Here is a 19673-nt window from a genome sequence, read left to right as displayed (position 1 = left end):
GAAGATCACAAAATAGTCAGACAAAGCCATGTCAAAAGGAACTACTCTAAAGTACAAATTAGACGAGGGATGTGTCCAAAGCCCGAAGAAAGTCAACACAATCTGAGAGACACTCCAAAAGGAAACAATATTTGCCCATTCACATTGTGAATCAAATCAAAGAAAAAATCAAAGCACTAAACTCAGACGCTGAAGTACAAGTCAACCTTGAAGTGCATAGGACCATCAGATGAAGACGAAGACTGGGACGCAAGCAAACAAGGAATCACGTCTCAAGAAACAAGTAAAGTTATCATCTATAAAAAATCCCAGAGCACTCAACGTAAAATTCATACGAAGAAACAAAGAGAAGTACGCAAAAGTAGAGCATACATGTGTCAGAAAAAGTACATTATTTTTTTTAGAAAAGGACAACGACTATATTTCTACAAGACCAGAAAAAGATAAATAATTTCTTAGTCTCAGATAAAGTCAAACACTACTGCAACAGTACAGAGAAAAATACACGCATTGTCTATAAATGGGAAGCAACATTTAATGCAAAGAAAAATGCATTAAATGAAGAGATCAAACTAATCGTGAACAAATATATCTGCTTCAACGGACAAATGCAACGGGAAAATTCTATAGGCCTATAAATATGCAATGTCATCAAACCTGAAGAGGCCGGCGAAGAAGCAATAAAAGAATAATCATAAGCTTTGCCCAAAGGCTAATTGATCAGAAAAAGAAGAGTGATGTCAAGCCCACGAAACAGAGAGATCAGAGATAATACTCATAGTCATATGTACAATGTAATGTAATTTTATCTCTGTAAACTAAGGTGTTCAAAATGTTAGTTATGAGCAAAACCTTAGTGAGTGTTGTAAACCTATGTATCCTCTCCATGAGAGTAACCCAAACACTCAAACATAAGTCTCTATAAAACTAAGGTAGCAAACCTTAGTGAGTGTAGGAAATTTCCAATCCTCTCTATGAGAGTTATGTATGCACTCAAACCAAAACTGTCTAGCCAACATTGTAAAGCCTGAAGAGGCTAGGAAAAGAATATTTGTAAAGCCCGGAGGGGCTTGTCAAAGAATACTCACTGCTAGCCAGAAGTGGCTGATAAGAAAATACTAGCGTTGGTGCGTGAAGCCAACGGGCCAGGAGTGGTCGATAATACTTGGGGAACCAGAAATGGTTTAACAATACTAGCGCCGGTGAGTGAAGCTGGCGGGCCAGAAGTGGTCGAGAATACTTGGGGAACCAGAAGTAGTTTAAGAATACTAGCACTGGTGAGTGAAGCTGGCGGGCCAGGAGTGGTCGAGAATACTTGGGGAACCAAAAGTGGTTTAAGAATAATAGTGCTGGTGAGTGAAGCTGGCAGGCCAGGAGAGGAGGAGAATACTTGGGGAACCATAAGTGATTTAAGAATACTAGTGTAACAACCCTATTTTCAAAGATTATACGAAGGCCTAAAGCACAATAGGGGTGATTTAGTAGCCCAGAACAGGCCGTTCCAAATTACTAAAATGAGGGTGATTTAGTATCTCAGAACGGGTCGTTCCAAAATACTAAAGTTGCCTACAAATCTTAGTTGGGAACGGGGCGTTCCCAAATTGGAACTGGGCGTTCCAAACTACGAAAAAATCTTGTAACCCTAGTTTGGAATGGGTCGTTATGGTTTAAGAACGGGTCGTTCCAAATATAGACGTTATGGGTTAAATGCAACCCCAGAACGGGTCATTCTGGTTTGAGAACAGGTCGTTCTGGATGTAAATTTTGCACATGCCGTTAGAGTCTAGAACGGGCCATTCCAGATTTGAAATGGGCCGTTCTAGCGACGCTTGATGCTTATAAATAGAGAGCTCTGGCACTCCCAAAAAGCAAACCTTTCAGTTCTGACTTCTTTCAGTTCTGACTCCTTTCTTCTACATTCTCTTCTTTTCCTTCTACACTCTCTGAAGACCGAGGGGCACTCAGAGGAGGAGACCAAGGATATCTCTTTTTTAGTTTCAGCTACTACTTATCGAGGTACGGGGGAAAAGGGGATTATTTGTATGCAAAGTTACATGAGAGAATTGGGTAGAGGAAAAGTCCCTTAAGATTATGAGTAATTTTATAATTATTTCTGTTTGAAGAATTGATGATCCCATTAGATTTTGTATGTGTTGAGGATTAGAAATATATATATAATTTGTAAGAATGATGATCTGGGAGAGAGAACGAAATTGTAGAAAAGTGCATGTGAGTTAAGTTTTGGAAAAATTAGGGGTTTTATTATTTGAGTTAAAATTCTACTAAATTGATGATTTTATCTGGTTTTAAATTAATTTATAAATATTATTGTTACATTATTTGGTAAAATTGATGATCTAGACATGGAATGTGGTGTGCTTCCTTCGTAAAAATATATACATTATATCTACTGTTTTAATATTGAATTGATAACATGATGTGAGTATGTTGACATGAAATGAGATGTTGATGTGATATGATTGTGGTTCCTCACACTAATGACCAGGGATGAGACGGGCCCTGGGTAAGTGATGCTACAGGGAGGGCGTGCCCCTGGCATGGTGTGGGATGAGTGAGACAATTAACACGTATCACTTATGTCAAACATGGCAGCCCTGACATAGGGTTAATTGTAAGATTTGTGTGAATTGTGATGTGATTGTGGTTCCTCACACTAATGACTAGAGATGAGACGGCCCCTGGGTAAGTGATGCTACAGGGAGGGTGTCCCCCTTGCATGGTGTGGGATGAGTGAGACAATTAACCCGTATCACTTGTGTCAGTTGTGGCATGGCCTTGGCATAGTGTTAATTGTAAGATTTGTGTGGATTGTGATGGATTGAGGTAATTGAGATGTGAAGATGATGAATGATTGATAAATTATGATATATATATAAATGCTTGTGAATATTTCATTAAGAAAAAAGTTATGATGAGATTATGTTGTGTTTTCCCTTGTGTGCTTTACATATAGATGTTTTCTTTTCTCACCGTGCAATTGTGGATGTTTTAGGTGAGGAAGATCCGACTATGAGTGGCATCTAGAATGCCAACAGTTGAATTGTGGGTATGCTTTGATATTGTGACATCGGGGCAAATGAGTTTTAGGACATGAATTTTTTTTATATGGATTTCAAATTGTACTTATTATTTTAAAAACAATTTGTAAACTCTTATGTTTCATTTTCTAATTTATTTATTTTCAATTATCTTGGATATTGAAGAATATTTATGAAGGTTTTTATGTGAACCCTTTTACCTATGTTGAAAATTTTATTTCCTTAGTCTATCTACATTATTACAATATATGTGTTGGGGTAGTAAAGGTGTCACAACTAGCATGGGTGAGTGAAGTTGACGGGCCAAGAGTGGTCGAGAATACTCAAGGCCAGGTGTAACGACCCGCCATGATTTCTACACTTAGCGGAATCGCATTACTACTAGTGAACTAAGAGAAATATTAACATTGGACAACTCATACATATAGACATATATATATATATAAGAATAAAATAACTAAGTTCTATATACCAAAAATATAACATCATATATGTACAACCATCCAAAATAACATCACCCTAGCTAGTGTTGGTCAAGCACAACCAACAGCTACCAAAGAAGGTAGCTCTGACACTAGGACAAAACTCCTCAACTCCAAGCTAGCCCTAACCTGCTCCCATACAAAGTATGATCATCGCAGTCCATCCATATGAAAACAGAAGGGTAAGCTAGAGTTCAAAAATCAACATACAAGTACAGAACAATAATCTATACTACACAATCATCCAACTATCAATCATGTTCATAGAGTCACACCATACACTCTATCCAATACTATTCATGCATAAAATACAATCCACCAATCATGAAGCCAAACACCACACACTTCATCATATTAACAATCATGCAATAAATGCATCTCATGACAGATATCAATGCATATCAATCATCTAATGCGTCGTCACGCATACACCTATGAGATCTCCCTAACAACAGAGCAGTATAAGTGACATCCCATCCTACTGAAACCACCCTAACCGTTTTCATGCCCAATGCGCCCGCTCGGTCATAGCTAAACAGGATATAATCCTCATTCAGGTTTACTCGAATGATGTCACTTACACAATTGGAAATCCAGATCCACTGTCAGGTATAGCACAGTTGGGTACAGGCTTACCACGACCTTGGCATGCATTACCAAGTCAATTGTGGAGTTCACCCACCAACTATCCGTAAGGATCCACGCACCATCCCGAGTACTTGGTTAAGAGAATAACCCTCAATCTCATACCCCGCTCCAACACTAGCTAAGGACTTAGAGGAGACTCACCCAAACCAGTGGCCTACCTGAGCACCACTCTCACCCAAAACCAGTGGCTTATCTAAGCACCACTCTTATAATCAGTGGCCTATCCAAGCACCACTCTCAAGAGACTCTATGTGAGCTCTTCCAGTTCGAAAACATTTTCCCTCTCCTCAAGTCCTAGGCTAGACTCATGCCATAAGGCATCACATGCAATAATGCATCATACATCATACATGGTCTACCCACCATCGTGATCAATAATCACACTCATATGAACATATACACATGTCATATCATATTTAAACATTCATATATATCATTACCAAGCATACATATGAATCACACCTCACCATACATCATATATCATACATATATGATCTAAAACCTCAACTTTAAACATGCATAAGCATCATTGTAAATCAATTATTAATAAACATATTCACGCCCGACGCAGTTTGCTCGCGCCCGGCCTAACACCAACCCGAGAGCTCTAAGCTCTTCCACGCACAACACATTCAACTAGCGGCTAGCGTCACATCAAAAAGCCACAACCAACCAAGAAATACAATGCATGGACTCCATACAACTCAAAAATAAACTTAGATCTCACATGCATCCAACATACGCATCAAAATCATTAAAACCCTCTTTTTTCTCAAAACCCCGAAAATGAGATTTTCTTCAATCCGTCTATGGATTCTCAACATTCATGCATCAATTGAGTTTCTAAAATTACATGCAACTAAACGACAAACATTCTAGCTTCCCTCACCTGAAGATTGGCTCAAAATAGCCAATAACTGAGAAGAAGTAGAATTCCCTTCCGAAGCTCAACCCAGAACTTCAATCTTCCCAAAGCAAGCTTCCTAGTTGGAATTTCAAGAAAAGACAGAAGACATTAGTGATTTAGAGGAGAAAAAGAATCATACAGAGAAATTTGGGAGAGAAAGGAGCTCACAGATTCAGCGTCCTTCTCTCTAAAAACTTCACTTTCTCCTCAACCATACAACCTCTATTTATAGAAGTTCAGGAGTGGCCAGAACGACCCGTTTCGAATCCAGAACGGCCCGTTCTGCACGCCTTCATCATGTGCAAAAATCACATGCAGAACGCTCCATTCTAAAATCAGAATAGCCCGTTCTGGGATTCATCCAGAACGACCCGTTCTCAATCCATAATGGCCCATTCTAGAGTTTGGAACACCCCGTTCTCAACTATATTTTATAGGTAAATTTAGTAGTTTGGAACAACCCGTTCCAGTTTGGGAACAACCCGTTCTGGGCTACTAAGTCACCCAAACTGGGCTTTTGGGCCTTTTGAAATAACTTACTACGTTACACCAGGAGTGGTCGAGAATACTCAGGTCCAGGAGTGGACGATAATACTCTATGTACCTCATTTCATATCTAGTGGAACCCTTCAAGTTGAAGGAGACTAGACGTAGCTAAGATTAGTGAACCAGTATAAAACAATTGCATTCCTTTACTTACTTATACGCAAATCTTCCTTATTGATGAAACTTTTGTGAAAGACTTCATCCAACGTTTATATATCTTTAAAACAACTTTTAGACGAAGATACTAACTTTGCTTGACAGACTTATTACACTAGAAGTTTCATCTGCCACTTTTACTTAAATGAAACTATTTTGAAAAGGAAAATGTAAGAACTTCAATTAATATCTTTACAGAACATTTTCCCTAGTGGATGATAAATCTTTCAGACGCATTGATAGTAAGTTAAGCAAACTCTTGTTAATCGTCAGATATTCAAAAGTGTAGTGGACGAAGAACACTACTGTTGGGAAAATGTTTTTAAAATACCTTTGATCACACACACACATATTCAACCCCCCTTCTATGTGTTTTCCGCTAAATTCACTCTTAACATTTTCACATGCATTTTTATGCAAGTGCCAAGCACATGGTCGATGACATGTATCTGGAAAAACATGTTTTATAGCCTCCCTCATTACCACATCCCCGTCTATCACAACTAATTTGGGATGTTTATTTCCCATTGCTTCTAAAAATGATTTTGAGACCCATTTATATGTGTCAATGGTTTCATCTGACACCAAAGCACAACCAAATATGATGGTTTGTGAGTGATGATTACATCTAGAGAAAATTACCAAAGGATAGTTGTACTTGTTTTTCCTATATGTCGTGTCAAACGCAAGAACGTCACCGAAACAAAAAATTAGATCTGCTGAATCCATCTGCCCAAAAAAGTTTTCTCAATCTACCATCACTATTAGTTGCAAATTTTGTGTATAACATGGGATCATTGTCGGTCTTCCCACGAAGATAACTTAAGGCAGCAACAACATCTCCATCTTTAATCTTGCCACGCATTTGACTATCAAAATAGTTATACAAATCTTTCTTGGTAAAACCAACACTAGCATATCCACCCTTTTAAGCCACCATGTACCCCATTATATGACAAGTTTTGGTACCATATGAATGCTGTGACACCCTTACTACCCCAACACATATATTGTAATAATATAAATAAACTAAGGAAATAAAATTTTCAACATAGGTAAAAGGGTTCACATAAAAGCCTTTAGAAACATTCTTCAATATCCAAAATATTCTGAAAATGAAACTTGGAAAATAAAACATAAGAGGCTACAAAATGTTTTCAAAATAATAGTTTCAACTCCATATACAAATACAATTCATGTCCTAGAAATCCTCTGCCCAGATGTCACAATATCAGAGCATACTCATAAATCAACAGTTGACATTCTAGATGCCACTCATAGCTCGGATCTTTCTCACCTAAAACATCCACAAGTTGTACGGTGAGAAAAGAAAACATCTATATATATAGAACATAAGAAAACATAACATATTATCCCATTCTAGCTTAATATTCATAAATATTTCAACATATCGTATTTCAATCAATCATGTTGAGATTGGGGGAGCCTGAGCTTGATGAGATCACCTCTGAAGCTTGAAGAGTTTTGATGATAAAAAATGTGTGCCAAGGACAACAACAACTTAGAAGTCAAAAACAAAGTCAAAAGAAAGTGCTATGTACTAGGAAATAGTGTATACAATTGTTTTGATTGAGTTTATCTTTTGTGTGTGTTGTGTGCATAAGCTAAATTTGTATCTAATCTGATTAGGGAGTGTATGATGATGAGTTAAAAGGATTAAGAAGTTATTTTGAGACTTAAAATAAAGTTTTGAAAACTAACTCAAAATAATCGATTATCATTAAATATAATCGATTATTCCAGCAACAAGAAAAAAGAGATGCCTTGATGCAATAATCGATTATTTGTGAAATAATCCATTATCCCAAAAATGACTCTCTGGAATAATCGATTATCCAGCAAAATAATCGATTAAATTGTACTTGGTAGATTTCCAGAAAATCTGAAGAAAAAAATAATCGATTATCTAGTTTTGAAACTTTTATAAATAGTTTGATCATTTTGAAACTTCAGAACAGAGTTAGAATTGAGAATCAAAATTAGAAAAGCGTTTTTGTGAAGTCTTTGTGACAATCTTGGAGAGTTTTCTTTGTGAATCCAAGAAGAAAAACATTTGTGAAAAACTTTGAAAGGATCATCATCATCACATTCTTGAAAGGGAAGAGATTAAGATTTGCTTCTGAATTCCAGGTGAATTCGTTCCTTAATTCTTTGTGAATACTTGTAAATCTTGAGAGGGTTTCTCAAGTGGTAAGAGATTCTTGTAGTGGGTTTCTACAAGAGGTGCTTTCTTGAGGTCAAGAAAGTGGTTATCTTGAATGTAGGAGTATATGCATGTGTGGTATGCTTGTAAACCTTCTTCATTAAGATAGTGGAACAAATCTTGATCAGGTTATGATTAAGGACTGGATGTAGGTCACATGTGGAGTGGCTGAACCAGGATAAAAGACTTGTGCAATCTTCTCTGATCCTTATCTTTTACTTTGTGTAATATCTTGATTGTACATTAAAGAAGATTGTTCTTGATTAACATGTGTTTATGAATGACATTGGTTTGAACTGAATCAAAGCATTACATATTGGTATTAACTTTGAACCTCATTATTGGTTAATCAAGAAAGCATATAGGATTCATTCTTCATTAACAAGTCTTTAAGAAACTTCATTGAAAATTCATTTTTAGAAAAGTTTAATTGAAATAAAGATCCTAAATACTCTGAAATTTTTAAAGTGTCATAGAATCCAATTCACCCCCCCTCTTGGATTGAGCCATTCTTATCTAACAAATCATGCATCGTCATCACGTCATAATTCTCAATCACACCAATTATCACAAATCTTGCACTTCACACTATACCAAGGTCACGCTACCCATTTAACAATCCAAGGTCGTGCTCACCCCTGATATAACACTGTGCCAAGGTCACGATTCCCCTGTAGCATATCTAGCCCAGGGTCGTGCTCACCCCTGACATGTTAACCAAGGTCACGATACCCATGTAACAATCCAAGGCCGTGCTCACCCCTGATATAACACTATGCCAAGGTCACGTTACCCCTAACCTAGGGTCGTGCTCACCCCTGACATGTTAACCAAGGTCATGATACCCATGTAACAATCCCGGGCCGTGCTCACCCCTGGTCATAGGTTTGAAAAACCACAATCACATCTCATTCACATTCCACACAACATCTCATAGTTCAATTCCATACACACATCAGATAAGTCCAAAATAATGGGTTTCATACACCTTAAGCAATTCACATTTAAATCATCAATTTTTGTCAAGTAGTATAACTCCCAATTCACATTCATAAATTAACATAATAATCAATGGAATTATCAATTTAATATAATTTTAACATAAATAGTAAAACTCCCAATTGTTCCAAAACCTAGCTCACATGCTCTTTTCTACAATTTTGTTCTCTCTCCCAGATCATCATTCTTACAAATTATTAGCATATTTCTAATCCTCAATACATATACAGTCTAATTGGATCATCAATTTCTCAAATAGAAATAATTATAAAATTACCCCTAATCCTACAGAATTCCTCCTCTACCCAATTTTCTCATGTAACTCTACACATAAATAATTCCCCTTTCCCCCGTACTTGGATAAAAGTAGTTGAAACTAAAATAGAGATCTCCTTGGTCTCCTCCTCTTAATGCCCCTCAATCTACAGAGAGTGTAGAAGGAAAAGAAGAGAATGTAGAAGAAAAAAGTCAGAATTGAAAGAAGTCAAAATTGAAAAGTGTGATTTTGGGAGTGCTAGAGCACTCTATTTATAGGCATCAAGCGTTACCGGAACGACCCGTTTCAAATCCAGAACGACCCGTTCTGGACTCTAAAGGCATGTGTAAAATTCACATCTAGAACGCCCTGTTCTCAAACCAGAACGACCCGTTCTAGGGTTGTACTTAACCCACAACGGCCATATCTGGAACGACCCGTTCTCAATTAGGGTTGTAGGTATTTTTGGTGATTTGGAACGCCCTGTTCCAATTTGGGAACGCCCTGTCCCCATCTAAAATTTGTAGAGAATTTTTGTATTTTGGAACGGCCCGTTCCAGTTTGGGAATGACCCGTTCTGGGCTACAAAATCACTCTCGTTTGAGTAGTTTGGAACGGCCTGTTCCAATTTGGGAACGGCCCGTTCTGGGCTACTATATCACCCCTATTGGGCCTTTGGGCCCTAACAATTTGTGAAAATTGGGCTGTTACAATTCTCCCCTCCTTTTAGAAATTTTGTCCCTGAAATTCACCTGAAAACATAATTAGGTAGGCTCCTCGCATCTTGTTTTCTAATTCCCATACAACCTCAATACCTTACTCATGTACAACTCTAACAATCTCACCAAGGAATATCTATTATCAACGAGGGTAAGGCAAGTAAACTTGGTGAGTCTAACCACTATAACCCAAAAAGAATCAAATTTTGTAATCGGTTTAGGCAAGCCTACAACCAAGGTTTATCTACACACCACCGCACTTCCAAAATGGGACGTCTAAAGACTGCAAAATTCCTAAAGACTTCTAGCATACTAAACACGAGTACACAAATTCCTCTACTCCTCTCTTCACCTTAGGCTACTACGCTTTCGCTGCGCCACTCTGATACATCTTAGTAGCTCCTAAATGAATGTTAAGAGTACTCTTATATCCTTCCTCTAAGATCATCTTCCTTAATTTGGGGTTACTAGGCACATAGATCCTATCATTGAACCCCAAAACACCATCAACTTCCACTCGTAAAGGGTTACCCATACCCTTACTAATCCTCTCTACTTGGTTCACTAAGAAAGGATCTAACTCCTAGGCTTCTCTAATCTCGTCCACTAGTCACTTTCGACATACTCAATTCAATGCTTCTAAGGTCGAGCTTACACATCACACTTAAGTCTCTAACCTCCTAAATCAAATCTAACCCTTACATCATAAAAAACGATAGATAAATGATCATCCTACTCAAGGAATCTGTCACAATATTAGCTTTACTTCTATGATCCTCTACAAAGATCAAACACCTAAGCGTAAGTTCACTAGGTACACATACTCGATCTCAAATTCATACCACTTCATCTATACCCAAGGCAAACTCTTATCCATTATCTTGTCCTATAGCCTCATATCTTATCACCAAAATGAATAAACTAATTATGTTCCTCAAATTTTCCTTTAACAATCCACTAATTACTCGAGTCATACTTAGTCTCACACTACTAAGGGTAACCTCATAAGTCAAGCTAATTAAATCCCTAATTTGAACTAAAAGATCCATCTCTCTAATCATAGGGAAAGGAAAATATAAAGGTCTCATACTCAAAGCATCGGTCACCAAATTGGCTTTACCTGGATAACAACTAAGATTAAAATCCTAGTCCTTAAGAAATTTTAACTATCTCCCTTGATCAAAAGATATTTAAGGCTCTAACGATCACTAAATACTTCAAGCTTAGAATCATGTAGGTAGTGTCTTTAAATTTTACTGTAAATATCATAACTGCTAACTCAAGGTCGTGGATAAGGTAATTCCTCTCATAAATTTTCAATTTCAAGAAAGATAAGCTACTACCTTTCCTTCTTGTGTCAACATTCCACCTAATCCCATCTTAGAAGCATCACTATATACCACAAAAGTATTACTACAATCCGGTAGTATTAACACTAGTCAATCTTTCCTTAAAAGTTTGGAACCTACTCTCACATTTGCCATCCCTCACAAGGCAACTCCTTCCTAGTCAATCTAGTCCATGGTAATGCTATCTTAAAAATTTACTCAATTAATCTCCTATAATAATAAGCTAATCCAAGAAAAATCATAATCTCACTAACTAACTTTGGTATCTCCCACTTAAGCACGACTGCTACCTTAAGTAGATCTACATTATACCTTTGCTAGAAATTATAGGGCCTAGAAAACTCACCTCATACAATCAAAAATCACACTTAAATAAATTAGCGTAAAGCTGTCTTGGATACATCTTCATCCTCATCTCCAATATGATGATATCACACCCTAAGGTCAATTTTACTAAACACATAACACTCGCTAATTGATCCATAAGGTCACCTATCCTCATATCAACATACATGCATATCAAATCATATTAGAATACTTACTTTAAACCTTCATATATACCATCCCTGAGCATGTACAAATGAATCACCGTTTACACCATATAACATGTACATGAACCAACCTTACCACATAGTATCATACCATCTTAAACAACCTCTCAATGAAAACACCTCAAAACATCATATCCAAATCAGTTTTTATCCTTGTTATGCCTAACGACTCAAAAGCATCATGAAAGCATATACCTCCCTTCAACAACTGTCAAAGAAAATGACACACAGAGAGTTATACTCATCCAAATGATCTCAAACCTATCTCAAAAGAAAGCTAAGAGAATAAGCTATAACTCTTATGAGGACATAAGATTCTAAAAAGATCATCTTCTTAACTAAAAATTCAAAAACCACAACAAATATATTCAGCACTTACAACTAGTCTTCTGATCACCAAAGCAGTTATAACTGAAGTTCTAGACCTCCGTTTTACCTAATTCCAGTTCCATTGGAAAGATAATATCCAAGGCTACAACTTTAATGAAGACCACAAAATCTAATTATGTCAATACGGTATTCATACTGGCACAACAAAACTGCAACGAAAATATCTTCTACACCAGACAACAATAGTGTATCAATATATCTAAGGCCACGAAAATACCTCAATCCTTCCAAACTCACACCTCAACTTCATATTCAAGCTTCCCACTACAATCCTAAACCAAAACAACTCACATACTTAGCACAAAAAGCTTAGAAAATAAAACTCACATGCTACCTAAACCATAAAAGGTTAAAAAGCACCAACACTCGAGGAAAATACCAACATTTCAATCTCTCATCAAGAATATCAAAACTTCCAATTCTCAAGATACAACCTCCTTGGATTCAATCGCTAAAACTATAATATCCAGAAACTCCATCAACCATAAACTCTCAATGCACTTGATAAATCAATGTCTCACCCACATCCAAGATTCTAATAGTTTCTAGTTGGTTAGCACAAGGATTCGTCCACTACTACTGGCACATATGCTCGTAACACGAGCGATACCACTCAACCACTACTTCTTACGTAAGCAAGAAGTATCAAAACAAATAAGCAATCATGAATAGCATCAACTAAGCTATATCATGTCTTTCAGCCAAACTCTAAGAAAACAACATAAGTGTAAGCACAACACTAACAACACAAGGGAAACATAGTCGTTCATCATTAGCACATCAATAAGTTCCACAATTCATTTCATCATTCATCTACCAAACAAGCATAGTAGACTCATAACTCACGGCCGATTGGATCAACCTGGCTCTGATACCATTAAATGTGACACCCTTACTACCCCAACACATATATTAAAACAATATAAATAAACTAAGGAAATAAAATTTTCAACATAGGTAAAAGGGTTCACATAAAAACCTTTAGAAACATTCTTCAATATCCAAAATATTCTGAAAATGAAACTTGGAAAATAAAACATAAGAGGTTACAAAATGTTTTCAAAACAATCCAAGGTCGTGCTCACCCCTGATATAACACTGTGCCAAGGTCACGATTCCCCTGTAGCATATCTAGCCCAGGTTTGTGCTCACCCCCGACATGTTATTCAAGGTCACGATACCCACGTAATAATACAAGGCCGTGCTCACCCCTGATATAACACTGTGCCAAGGTCACGTTACCCCTAACCCAGGGCCGTGCTCACCCCTGACATGTTAACCAAGGTCACGATACCCATGTAACAATCCAAGGTCGTGCTCACCCCTGATATAACACTGTGCCAAGGTCACGTTACCCCTAACCCAGGGTCGTGCTCACCCGTGACATGTTAACCAAGGTCACGATACCCATGTAACAATCTCGGGCCATGCTCACCCCTGGTCATAGGTGTGAAGAACCACAATCACATCTCATTCACATTCCATACAACATTTCATAGTTCAATTCCATACACACATTAGATAAGTCCAAAATAATGGGTTTCATACACCTCAAGAAATTCACATTTAAATCATCAATTTTTGTCAAGTAGTATAACAATAAAATTCATAAATTAATATAATAATCTATGGAATTATCAATTTAATATAATTTTAACATAAATAGTAAAACCCCCAATTGTTCCAAAACCTAGCTCACTAGCTCTTTTCTACAATTTCGTTCTCTCTCCCAGATCATCATTCTTACAAATTATTAGCATATTTCTAATCCTCCATACATATACAGTCTAATGGGATCATCAATTTCTCAAACAGAAATAATTATAAAATTACCCCTAATCCTACTAGATTCCTCCTCTACCCAATTTCCTCATGTAACTCTACACATAAATAATTCCCCTTTCCCCTGTACTTGGATAAAAGTAGAGAATGTAGAAGAAAGAAGTCAGAATTGAAAGAAGTCAGAACTGAAAAGTCTGATTTTGGGAGTGCCAGAGTGCTCTATTTATAGGCATCAAGCATCGTCGAAAAGACCCAATTCAAATCTAGAATGGCCCATTCTGGACTCTAACGACATGTGTATAATTCACATCTAGAACGGCCTGTTCTCAAACCAGAACGGCCCATTCTAGGGTTGTACTTAACCCACAACGACCATATCTGGAACAACCCGTTCTCAATTAGGGTTTTAGGCATTTTTGGTGATTTGGAACGCCCCGTTCGCATCTAAAATTTGTAGACAATTTTTGTATTTTGGAATGGCCCGTTCTAGTTTGGGAACGACCCATTCTGGGCTACAAAATCACTCTCGTTTTAGTAATTTGGAACGGCCCGTTTCAATTTGGGAACGGCCCGTTTTGGGCTACGAAATCACCCCTATTGGGCTGTTACAAATGAAAGCTATCAATTTGAGCTTTATAAGCATCTGTCAATCCCTAATAAGCTGGGAACAAGTGCACATATCTTGAAGGTGTTAATTCATGGTTATGGGCCACTTCAAAACATGTCACTGTCCATATTGATTTCTTTAAGTTATAGTGTACACAAAGCCTAGCTTGGCACTCAACTCATATAATATGTCTATGATCTTTTTTCCTATCTACCCTTTTGAAGTGCTTTTTGTTTCTCAAACCTTACCTTTTACATACAAATTTTCGCATTATCACTTTTCCATTGACATTATGTTTCACTTCATCTTTTCTTACCACAAAACCACGACATTTTGCATATTTCTCATAAAAGTCATATGCTTCCTCTTCACTTCCAAACTCTAGCCCATATATCTCATCAGTCGTCAAGTCTATAATTTTTTTAAATTCACCATCTCTTATGTTCATATTTGAATTCACATTCTGATCACACTGTATATTATGATACATACTATCACTTTCATCAGATTCTTTAGAAGAAACAAAATGCTTAACATCTCCATTATCACTTAAATTAACGGCCGACAGATCATGAAAGTTATCCATCAAATGTAAAGTTTACCCTCCATTGTTTGAGAGCTATTAGAAGCTATCACTTGTCAAAAACTCATAACTATTAGGTGTTTAATGCATACAACATAATCAAGTAGCAAAAGAGAAACAAAAATAGATTAATATGAATAAGTTAATCACTACAAGAAAAACGCAAATTTTCGATGGGAAATTTTCGACGGATATAAATCCATCGAAAAATATAAATTTTTCGATGGATTTATATTTCCGTTAGAAATTTCTGACGGAAAATATATTTCCGTCAGAAATTTCTACCAGAATTTTCTGACGGATTATCCTTTACTAGAAAAATTGTATTTTAAGTCGGTTATTTTGTCATATCTACATCAGTTCTGAAACTGACTTAGATGAGGGCGAAGTAGATGAATGGACATATTTACATCGGTTACGTAAAAACTGACTTAGATATATATGTTGATCTAAGTCAATTTTCATAAAACAGTCTTAGATGTATATGTTGATCTAAGTCGGTTTGTATTGAAAGCTGACTTAGATGTATACATACATCTATGTCAGTTTTTGTTAAGAACCGACTTAGATGTATACATACATCTAAGTCAGTTTTTATTAAGAACCGAATTAGATGTATACATACATCTAAGTCAATTTTTACGTAGAACCGTTGTAGATTATATTTTTTTATACCAGGTTAATTTTTAAAATAAGACTGACTCAACTATAAATAACCTGAAAAAACTGATTCAATAAAACTAATCCAATTATCCAATGTAAGAGAGGCCACATCAAAATCCAACATGAACCAAGAGAGGCCAATGTAGGATCCTTATCATTATAGGAATGGCTTAGTTACATCATTGTCATTATATAATAAATAATACTAAAGAAATCATATACTCAAAAACCAATAGAGATCAATTTGGGATCCATAAAGAAGAGTTTTTTCTTACAAGGAGAAGAGAAACTATAAAAAATTTAGGTCATACTACATTAGACATGTACTTAGTCATCTAATGCTAAAGCCACATTCACCTATTTCTAAAGTTTACATGTCATACTATACATTTCAACATGATCTATTTCTAAATTTTTCTAGAAAGAAATTTCCCCAATGAATCCGAATGTCTTTCAATTTGGTTTCCCCCAATGGTGTAGCATCTTCAAAAAGCTGCAACATATATACATCATATATTAGTTACATCATAATAAGCATTAAAAGAAATTAACAATATTTTTAAATGTACCTCACTCCAACCATTTGTTACTCCTCCTTCAATTATTTCTGACATCCAATTCATGACATAGTATCCACATTCATAATGTCCTTGTTGTTTATAACTTGTAGACACCCAATTTCGTCCGGGGGCATGCAAACAACGAGACACGATTTTAGAGGGCCCAAAAGCCCAAACAAGCTAATGTTAGAAGACTGGAACGGGCTGTTCCAAAACCGGAACGGGACGTTCCAAGTTTCTAAAAGGGCCAAAAATCCTAATTTGGAACGGGCCGTTCCGAAATTAGAACGGTCGTTCCAAGATTGGAACGGGGCGTTCCAAGATTGGAACAAGCCGTTCCAAGCTTATAAAAAAGGGGTTAAAACCTTTATTGGAATGGGCTGTTTCCAAACTGGAACGGGCCGTTCCAAGTTAAGAAAAAGGCCTAAAAACCTTTCTTTGGAACGACCGTTCCAGTATACCAAAATACGTGTTAATCTTGTCTCTGGAACGGGCCGTTCCAATTTCGGAACAGGCCGTTCCAGTTACAAAATTTTCACGTAACGACCATATCCAGAACGGGCCGTTCCGATTTTGGAACGGGCCGTTCTGGACCTTTTCTAAAGTCTATAAATAGACAGCTTGGGCTCATTTTTCAAGGACCTCAAAAATTTCGTCCAGGGCTCCTTAGAGCTCGAAATTTTTCTCTCTCTCCTATTGTATTTCTCGAGTATTGTGAGGCAATTGTAGTGTGAAAGGTTGCCACAAAGCACCTATATTTTTCATATTTGAAGATCTAACAAAGCTTGTCACGAGGTATTTCATTTAATCTTCTTCTCTTTCTTTTACTTCTTATTTTTTTTGTTATAACAAGAGCAATTATGTAGACGTTTTAGGGTTTAAATTTCAAGCATGTAAATAATTATTAATAAAAGGGGATTTAATATTTATATTATTATTATTTATAACGCTAAATTCATCATAGGGTACCAATTAAGGGTGTTGTAGGGGTGCTTAATACCTTCCCTACACGTAATCGACCCCCGAACCCAATTCTGGTTATCAACGCCATTATTGGATTTTTAAAAAAACCTTTTCTTTTTTCAATGTTTTGAGTAAAACATTGGTGGCGACTCCATGAACTCATTTTTCAAAACCATTAATTAAAGATTAGTCTGGTGTCCGGGCATTCCTTAATTGATGATACTTTTAAAAGGATGTCTAAACCATTAGTCGCGAGATCAGAAATTTTCGGATTGCGACAGACGGCGACTCCACTGGGGACGTTTAAAGAGGGTCAGGCCCATTTAATTGATGAAGTTAATAAAATAAAAAATAATAATTTAAATATTTTTCCCCTTTATCTTGTTTGTTTTCTTTGTTTGGCTTTGATGTCTATTTGCTTATTTAAATTCCACACCTGTTTGAAATAAAATTGTACACAAACCTTTGCACACAATAGTTCCCCCTACACCCGGGGGCATGAGGGTATTAAACATAGGGAGTGGTTGACGTACGACCGGCCCAAGTTTGGCCTTGGAGCCTGCGAGCCTTGTCGGAAATCAAACTCAAGGTGATAACTGGTTACTCTAGCCCGAAATACTGCGACAGACCTTAGAGTTTGCTAGGTGACGGTGACAGAGATACTGGGTCCCTATAATGGGGGCACCTTGGGGGCCTTAAAGACCAGTGAGATTAGAACCGTCCTATACAACGCACTTTTCTTGACAGGGACCACAGACCAAGGATTTGATCATGATCATTCGTGGGTGTACGTTGATTGAGCATATGTGTGTGCATTTGTTTGTATTATTTTGTTCTAATAAGATGGATTGGAATTTTATAATAAGCAAACAATAAAGATAATAATAATAAAATAATAATAAAGATTTTATACCCTTTTGTACATTTTTAGGTCAGCATTCCTAATATCATATAGGTAGTTTCGTTTTTGTAAAAAAAAAAAATCAATAAAAGAAATATCATCTTTACCATGCATCATTCCCCTTTAGATAATAGAAACATGATAAAGATTAGGCAAAAAAATGACATGCATTCTAGATTAGCTCATTAATTTCATTCATTTTATTTTATTAGCTAAGGAGGATTGGGTTGCCGTATGTATAGAGAGTTAAGAAAAGTGAATGCTCTAATATACGACAGTATCTGCGCGATAAAAAAGGCCCAAATTAATTTTTTAAATATACTGTGGTTGGGGCCTTACTTTGATGTGTTTGTTGAAGTAAGTCTTCTTAGAATCTAATATAGATTCTCACTTAATACTATTGAAATCTATTTGAGCATTCACAAATAAACAAATCAATGAGACTGATATTTATTATTCTCAACTTTCTCTACATTCTGCATTACATTCATTTAGAACATATTCCTCCTTGTAAAAGAATAAATGAGAATAAAAAGGGAAATTAACCTATGTGCGTTAATCGGAAGTAATGGAAGCAAGCCATGCATAAAGAGTTGAGGGTAAAGAACTCCACAATCATTAGGACGCCAACTCTTACCCTAAGAGGATAAAGTCGTGTCGTGCAACCGTGAAATCCAAAGAGAATGGGAATGGATGGATCCACACTCTTAACAAGTTGCAAGCTTATAAAGAGAACCTGAGGAGGACGAATCCTTCAAACGCTAAGGCAAAGTGAATAGAGCTTTCTTGAAAGATGATTTCAACAAGAGAAAAGCATTGCTTGTTAAGAAGCTGCTAGGATGAAAACCTGCAAAGGGCATTCTAGGCAAAAAAAAAAGAAAAAAAAAAGCAATGTTTGTTCGAACTGAAAATTGAGAGACAGTTTGAATGTTCCTCTTGAGAAGCAAGACTCCATGAAAAGCTCTATCATCGCTTCTACTCATTCCTACTTCGTAGGAAAGTCTCAGGATATGGGTTGACAACACCTTCATGAGAGAAGAAGCCAAAGGACCTCCCTCTACACAAGATCTTCTAAAATAAACTTTCTAAAAGGCTTTCATTAGTTTCTTTATTCTTCATTGACTCAGAAAACTCTTTGCTGCAGGTTATTTGGTTCATGTGGTACTTAAGGACCGCCCCTAGAATTAGCTCATGCTCATCCATGTTTTTAGCAGCAGAACTCATCCCAATTCAGAGAACTGTCAGCAGAAAATAAAAAAGAATTAACAACCACCATGATGCAAATATACTAATTAATAAGGTCGGTTGGTAGCAAATTTTGCCTATTA

Source organism: Cajanus cajan, chromosome 3 (assembly GCF_000230855.2).
Source record: "Cajanus cajan strain Asha chromosome 3, NIPB_CcT2T_4, whole genome shotgun sequence".
In the NCBI taxonomy this organism is placed as follows: domain Eukaryota; kingdom Viridiplantae; phylum Streptophyta; class Magnoliopsida; order Fabales; family Fabaceae; genus Cajanus; species Cajanus cajan.
This window is presented reverse-complemented; position numbering follows the sequence as displayed.